Source organism: Loxodonta africana, chromosome 7 (genome assembly GCF_030014295.1).
Source record: "Loxodonta africana isolate mLoxAfr1 chromosome 7, mLoxAfr1.hap2, whole genome shotgun sequence".
Lineage (NCBI taxonomy): Eukaryota > Metazoa > Chordata > Mammalia > Proboscidea > Elephantidae > Loxodonta > Loxodonta africana.
In genome coordinates this window covers 133,690,449-133,698,895 of record NC_087348.1, presented here as the reverse complement: position 1 = coordinate 133,698,895, position 8,447 = coordinate 133,690,449, and the positions used below count along the sequence as shown (strand labels likewise).

At 35.9% G+C, this 8,447-nt stretch overlaps 1 pseudogene; it reads left to right on the top strand.

The window, feature by feature from the left end:
- Positions 1–2,789: 2,789 nt before the first annotated feature.
- On the top strand, positions 2,790–5,565 carry LOC111752116 (olfactory receptor 5J3-like; annotated as a pseudogene).
- Positions 5,566–8,447: the final 2,882 nt, after the last annotated feature.

Here is an 8,447-nt window from a genome sequence, read left to right as displayed (position 1 = left end):
GCCTGAATTAAATAACTTTACATTAACATGTTTTCTTTAAATAACACTATCTAAGCCACACTTGTAGGTCTTTCAGTATGCCAGGGTTTTTGAAAGTTTTTTTGTGTGTGTGTGAAGTTTTATGGTGTTTTAGTATTCGTTTTTTTTTTTGTTCCTTTAGTTCTATAAACCATTTTAAATCATAAACCATTCAGTGCATATTGTTTAAAAGTGCAAGTGCATGTATACAACTATGAATTTATATCCTAATATATAAGATTTCATGTAGTGTTTTATCAGTTATATATTTATTTGCATGTAATAATATGTTATAGCATAAGACAATTCATTAAATATATTTATATATTATAATAAATTATTGTATAAATATTGTGTCAGCAAAATCATATTTCATAGGCAAACCTCTATGAAACCATACACCGAGGTAGGTTTGGTTTTCTACTGGGCATAGTCCCATATGATGGAGAGAGAATAATTTTGACAAGCATTAACTCTTCTGATAGCCATTTGGCTGGGCTCCCTATTTCACTGTAATTAGAAATGTTTTCAACATTCTTATTTTCTCATCAATATCTTTATTTTCAACTGTGTTCTTGATCACTGGTGATTGAATATTTTCTAATATTCCTTTGGTGCCATAAATAAAAAATAAATTACTAGGAGAATTTTTTTTTTAATCAAACACCCTTATTTGAACATGACCTTTCAAGATTTGAATGTTGGAATAATTTCATATGAGTATGCCACCAAAAAAAAAAAAGAAAAATCAAACTTGTTGCCTTTGAGTCGATTCTGACTTATAGAAACCCTATAGGACAGAGGAGAACTGCTCCAGTGGGTTTCCAAGGAGTGGCTGGTGGATTTGGACTGCAAATCTTTTTGGTCTGCAGCTGTAGCACTCTGTGGCTCTTAACCACTGCACCACCAGGGCCCTAAGTATGTCATTAGGCTCTAAAATATGTTTCCTAAGAGAATATGCACACTCATTAGTGTTTGAAAGGAGACTTATCTGGATGGCATCACTGAGTTGTAACAAAAATCCTGCATTTAGTGACAAAATGAATCAGTTTTCTAGTTCAAGCTCTAACAGGACAGGAGCAAACATGACTTGACCCTCGATAGCACTTTTCTCTACTTATTATTTTGTATTATGAATTCCACAAAGAAAAATAGTTGTTAGAAATATAACTGCAACTGACTGAAATCATGTTGAGTGCTTGAATTCATTAGAAAAATACTGCCCTTTGATTACAGTGCCAAAATCCGAAGAAATTCAAGAAATCTAAGAAAAATGGCAACATGGCAATTAAAAGTAATGAGATATGATTTTCCTGAATTATTTTTTCTTAAAAAAATATCTTTCCTTTCATTTTGCAGCCTCAAGTGCAATGAAATGCTTGATAGGGCCCTGAGGGTAGAAGGTGTGGCAAAAATGCCTGAGTGCCTGGACTTGGTTTATTGCTGGAAAGCTGGACATACACTGGTGGCAAGTACTTGAGACAAACTGGGTGAAACATAGATTGAGTATATGGCAGAGGAATCAAAAGCATGGCTTCTGGATCCAGACGGCCTGCATTTGAATCCCAGCTCCTCTACTAATACCCATATGACATTGGTTAAGCTATTTAACCTCTCAGTGCTTCAATTTCCTTCGGTCTAAACTATAAAAAAAACATAATAATACTTAATGCTATTATATTGTTTATAAATAAAAATAATTGCACTCAATAAACATTAACTGCTAGTATCAGGAGCCCTGGTGGCATTGGGGTTAAGAGCTTGGCTGCTAAGCAAAAGTTTGACAGTTCAAACCTACCAGGCTCTCCTTGGACCCACTATAGGGTAGTTCTCCTCTGTCGTATAGGGTCACTATGACTTGTAATCAACTCCACAGCCACTGTTTTTTTTTTTTTGTTTTTTTAAACTGTATTATCAAACACTTTTCTGAGAACAGTTAATGTACTGGGCTACTAAACGAAAGGTTAGAGATTTGAGTTCATCCAGAGGCACTTCAGAAAAAAGGCCTGGTGACCTACTTCTGAAAAATCAGCCCCTGAGAACCCTGTGGAGCACAGTTACCCTCTCACACATGAGGTTACCGGTTATGTAGCTCTGCGTTCCCCACGCCCTCCAGCTATGACAGTTTTTAAAGTGAAGTAAAGTATTTGCACTGCCAATCAAAAAAGGGGCAAAATAGAGTTTTATGTAGTTTGTCATCCTAAATACTCATTAAGATACGTATTTCCGAACCTTTATTTAGATTTGAAAAATCTACTGCCTTCATTTATGACTTTAATTTATTCGTTGAGAATCCTATACTAACATATTATAAGCTTGAAAAACAACTGGTTTCAATCTTCAGAACATATTTTCCTTCTCTGTACACTTGATTTCCTCTCTTTTCCACATGAATGCTTTTTTCTGTGCTCTGGTGTTGAGACTTGTCCATCAGTATCATGTCTCAGCCCATTGTTACCTCCACAATTTGAAACTGCATGCCAGTTAAAGCAGCAGGAACTTCGTTGTTGTTGTTTTTTTTTTTCCCTCTGTATCTGTAAAAGGTAACTGGGAATATTATACAAATTCTAGTTTGTGTTATACCAACTTTAGTGTCTTAGTTCCTTTTTACGGCTTATTTGTAGTAGGCAAAATATACAAAAAGTCAAGGACAGAGCTATATCAGAACCCAGACTGCCCTGTTCTATGATGTTCCAAAGATATTCCCGTAAACGGCCTCCCAGAAGAAGAAAATTGGTTGTTCTTGAGAAACACACACAAATGTCCCTTCACGTCCTTTATTTATTTATTTGAGTTTATTTCCAGGTTATAAATACCTTTTGATTCCCTAGTCTATGAACTGGTTTTATTAAGAGGAAAAAAAAGAAAAAATTCTTTGCTACTTCCAACCAAAGTATTTCCTCTTTTCCGTGGTATAGTTGAACTTAGATTCCCTATGCTTCCTATGGTCACTGATGGAAAATATAGGCAGAATATGAATTGTAAATTAAGAATGGAGATTCTTATTTTGATTTAGCAATACACTGAAGATTACGCCCCAGCCTTACCCAAATCTCAACATGGTAGATGTCAGGTTCCATGAGGGCTGTTATGGATTGAGTTGTGTCCCCCGCAAAAAATGTGTGTCAACTTGGCTAGTCCATGATTTCCAGCATTGTGTGATTGTCCTACATTTTGTTATCTGAAGTGATTTTCCTATGTGTTGTAAATTCTATTTCTATGATGTTAATGAAGTTGGGTTGGAAGTAGTTAAGTTAACAAGGCAGTACTCAATCTACAAGATCAGGTTGTGTTTTAAGTCAATCTCTTTTGAGATACAAAAGAGAAAAGCAAGCAGAGAGATATGGTGACCTCACACCACTAAGAAAGCAGAGTCAGGAGCTCATGTCCTTTGGACCTAGGGTCCCTATGATGAAAAGCTCCTAGATTAGTGGAAGATTGATGACAAGGACCTTTCCCCCAGAGCCTACAGACAGAGAAGGATTTCCCCTGGAGCTAGCACCCTGAATTTGAACTTCTAGTCTCCCAGACTGTGAGAGGATACATTTCTCTTTGTCAATGCCATCCACTTGTGGTATTTCTCTTATAACAGCACTAGATAACTAAGACAAGCTCATATATCCTTCTTTAGATCTCTAATGCCATAAATGGTGCCTTGTAGAGAGGACATGTTCATTGAACTGATAAACAGATATGCAACCTATCCTTTAATGAGATAGACATAATAAGTGCATGAAAAGGTAGAAAAGTTAATAAATTTATATATGCACAGAATAATATCCAGGAGGGGGAATAGGACAACAGAAAGTGGAAAAACAATTCTTTTTTTTACAGAAAATAGTTTTTATGTAAACTAATTAAAATTATATAAAGTGGGAGTGAATATTTGTGACAATTAAAACACAAAAGTATATTCTGTGAATACCCACAAAAGCAGGAAAAGTGTAAATAGAGAAAACTCTTCCTTCTCTGGGTGTTAGTGAGATAGCAAATGAAAGGATTACTTTTTCTCTTTTTCACAAATCAAGTCTTCGGGATGGTAGAGTCATTAATCTTCCAAATGTGGGATCTAGGCAGAAAAAGAAGCTAAAAGATGTCTGAATTCTGAGAACTGGAACGGAAGGAGATTGCATTTCATGGAAGTCAGCACCATCTCCAGAACTGGGTGTGAAAAAATACGAACAGGCTAGTGATAGGATAAGGGAAAATTTGTTATCACTTTTTGCTACTCAGTTATTAATTATAAAATCAGAGGGCTTCTATACATCATAAAATAAAGTCAGAAGTTTAGAGTCAGGCATATACGAGTTTAAATGTCAATTCTACCAATTAATAGCTTCATGATCTAGTAGAGTTTTCTTAACCCCATTTTTATGATGTGGGAACTGAGAACCAGGAAATAAAATAATCTCTAGTTCCAAAAACTTGAGTCACTTTATAGGAATTATCTAGCAAACATATGGCCCCAAACTGAAGTTAGTTTATTTTCTTTGTATGACTACAGGGCAAGCCTAAATGTTTTGTGCAATTATGGATACGGGATCATGAAGGTGCCATAATGTTTTTCATCTAAGTGATATCATCTTGTTCCACAACTAAAGAGCTATATAAACCTAAGTGCTTGGCAGGTTGGAATCATACAGGTGTGAAGGAGTTCCTTCTGGTAGGATTAACTGAAAATCCAAATTTGCAAATCCCTCTCTTTTTGCTTTTTGCCCTCATTTATTACATCACTCTGGTAGGCAACTGGGGGATGATTGTTCTGATTTGGTTAAGTGTTCGACTTCATACTCCAATGTACTTCTTCCTTAGCAACCTCTCTTTTTGTGACATCTGCTACTCTACTGTCTTTGCTCCTAAGATGCTGGTAAATTTCTTATTAGAGCGTAAGTCCAGCACATTTTCTGGCTGTGTACTACAGAGTTTCTTTTTTGCAGTGTATGCAACAACAGAGGGCATTCTCCTGCCTATGATGGCTTATGACCACTATGTGGTGATAGCTAATCCCTTGTTATATAGAGTCATCATGACTCAAAGGGTTTGTATTCAGATGGTCCTTGTGTCTTACTTAGGTGAACTCATTAATTCCTTGACACACACGATAGGTTTGCTCAAACTAGACTTCTGTGGTCCTAACATTGTGAACCGTTATTTCTGTGATATTCCTTCTCTTTTGAGACTCTCTTGCTCTGATTCCCATACCAACAAGATGCTGCTTTTGATCTTCTCTGGGGTTATTGCAATGTTCTCTTTCATTATCATTATGGTCTCTTATGTCTACATCATCATTGCCATCCAGAGAATTCATCCAGCTGAAGGAAGGCACAAAGCCTTCTCCACATGGGCCTCACACCTGACTGCTGTGACCTTATTCTATGGGTCTGTGACTTTTAGTTACGTCCAGCCAAGCTCGCAATATTCACTGGAACAGGAGAAGGTCTCTGCTGTGTTTTATACATTGGTGATTCCCATGCTAACCCACTGATTTATAGCCTTAGGAATAAGGATGTGAAAGATGCTGCAAAAGGTCAATATTGCAGAAGATAACCCCCACTGGACTGAATCCTGTGCATGCCTTTGCTAACCTGACATTAATCAGTTAAGAGATAGGAGACTTTTAAAACTGTTTCATAGATATAATCACAAGCAAAACTATGATCAAAATATTCTCATGCAATTTGGGGCAGAAGTGTTGAATATGACATGAAGATTAAAAATCAGTTTCATTCCCTATTCATCATTTTGGTGATATAATAGTTTAATTTCCTCAAAAGTGGATAATTTTTTTTTCTAACTGTTGTGCTAAATTCTGAAAGAGCTCACTGAGGATTCAAAAGAATCAGACTTTGCTGAGGTCTTAAAAGCTTGTAAGTGGCTATCTAAGATACATCTACTCATTCCATCCAGTTAGGAGCAAAGGAGAATGAAGAAAGTCAAAGACATAAGGCAAATATTAATCCAAAGGATTAAAGAACCAAAAGCACCACAGCCTCTACCAGCCTGAGCCCAGGAGAACCCCATAGTGCCTGGCTGCCGTCGGGAATTGCTCTGACAAGGATCACAATAAAGGGTCCCAGACAGAGCGGGAGAAAACCGTAGGACAAAATTCAAATTCACACACACACAAAAAAGACCAGACTTAATGGTCTAACAGAGAGTGAAAGAACCCTCGAGACTATGGCCCCTGACACACCTTTAACTTAGAGCTGAAGTCACTCCCGAAGTTCACCCTTCAGCCAAAGATTAGACAGGTCTATTAAACAAACAATTACACACATGAGGAACGTGCTTCTTAGTCCAATCATGTATATGAGACCAAAAGGGCAACACCAGGGTAAAAATAATGAGAAGAAGGCAGGAACGGACAGGAATCATGGACAGTTGGAAACAGGGCATTGGGATGTGGAAGAGGAGAGTGTTGACACATCATGGGGACTGCAACCAATGTCACAAAACAATCTGTGTATAAATTGTTGTATGAGAAACTACATTTTCTCGGTGAAGTTCCACCTAAAGCACAATTAAAAAAAGAAGAATAAGACTACTTCAAATTAAAAGAATATTCTAGGACAGGGATTTACCAAATGCATTTGTGCATCAGAGAAAATTTGAAATATTCCCTTAGTCCAATTCTCTAAGATCGCTCACAAAAATTGATTTTATTCTAAAAATACCACCATTCAAGTAAAAATATATACCTTCTATTTTTATTTAAATTTGCATATCTCAATAGTATCTTATAAAAAAATGGCTGTAGAAAACAACAACTCTTATTTATAATTTATTTATTCAACACACTTCTATTGTGCCAGTTACTCTGTGTGATTTAAACCTAGAGAGGTTTAAGCTAAGGAACAAAAGCTGTTAGAGGAGCAGGGAGCAGATGAGCATGGGAAATGGAAGAACTCTTTAAAAACATGAAAATACATGAGTTTAGCTCTACCATTGAATGTTTAAACAAAAAAAAGAAACAAAGGCAATAGAAAATAAGGCTGATGAGTCATGAAGGCCTTGGATGCCAGGATGACATGCTTTAAAACCCAATGTATAGTAAGTGAAGTCCTAAGTGAAATATAAATAGAATAGAAAAATTCTCATGATAACACTGTAATCTACATTTTGGAAGGCAAGAACAATTTGGGAAACTTACTCCGAACCTATAATAAAAACAATAATAATAAAAAATAATTATTTTGAGAAAGATAAGAAGTATTACAGGTGAGCAATAGAGAGAAGGTGAGTGATTTAAGATATAGTTCATGAAAATCATCAACAGGACTTAAAAAATAATTAGATTTTTATTTTTGAGGGAAAGAGTATATAATGGATGGAAAATTTTGAAGCTGTGTAACTAGCAAGACAAATTGGTTAAGGGGAAAAAAGATGAAATATATAAAATATATATATTAAAAAAAAAAAACTATTGCCGTCGAGTTGATTTCAACACATAGTGACCTTGTAGGACAGAGAAGAACTGCCCCATAGCATTTCCAAGGTGTGCCTGGAAGAAAGAGCTTTCTGAAAAGTGGGTATAGTCAAGAACAAAGATTCCTCAGAGTGATTAAGAAAGAACAAAAAAGATAGAACTGGAGAAAAGAGAGCAAGGAGAGATGTAGCAGGATACGCAGCCAGGAAGGAAAAGGGAACCAGATTGCATGGGATATAGCGTAAGTATGTCTAGAGACTTTGGACCTGAATGAGAGGAAAGGCAAAGAGTCATCAGGCAGAGAAGTGACATAATCCAACTTACACATTAAAAAGTTCACTTGGGCTGTTGTGTTGATAATAGGTACAGCAAGAAGGGCAAGAGTGAAAGACAGAAGCCCAGCGAGGAGGCTGCACAATAATTCAGTTAAGAGATGATGGCATGTTAGACCAGATCTATCATAATGATAGTTCTACTCGACAGCATTTTTTTTATCATAGTGAAAGTAGTGAGAAATACGAATGCAAAATACATTTTGATGGTAGACCTAGCAGGATGGTGGAGGAAACAGAGGAATCAAAGATGATACCAAGGTTTTTTATTTTATTATTATTATTTTTTAATAGACAGCAGACAAAAGATAACAGCTTTCAAAATCTCAAAAAACTGTATTGTTTTCAAGCACATATACAATATTTATGAAGTTGACCATATGATGGGACAAAAACATGCCTTGATACACATCCAAGGATGGTATGTACTAGTTCTGTAAATGCAGAAAAGCTACTTAAATTTACTAAGAAGTTTTTTCACTTGTAAAGGGATAATAATCATACCTCCTTCAGAGTTTTATTAGATAGATGAATAGATAGAGATAGAAAGAGAGTTTACTGTGTTTTTATTCTCTGTTAAGACCTGAAATTCTATAAACTCAAAATAATATGAAAATGATGCCTTAAGGATCAAGAATCTAAGACACTTTAATACTACAAGAATAAAAAAT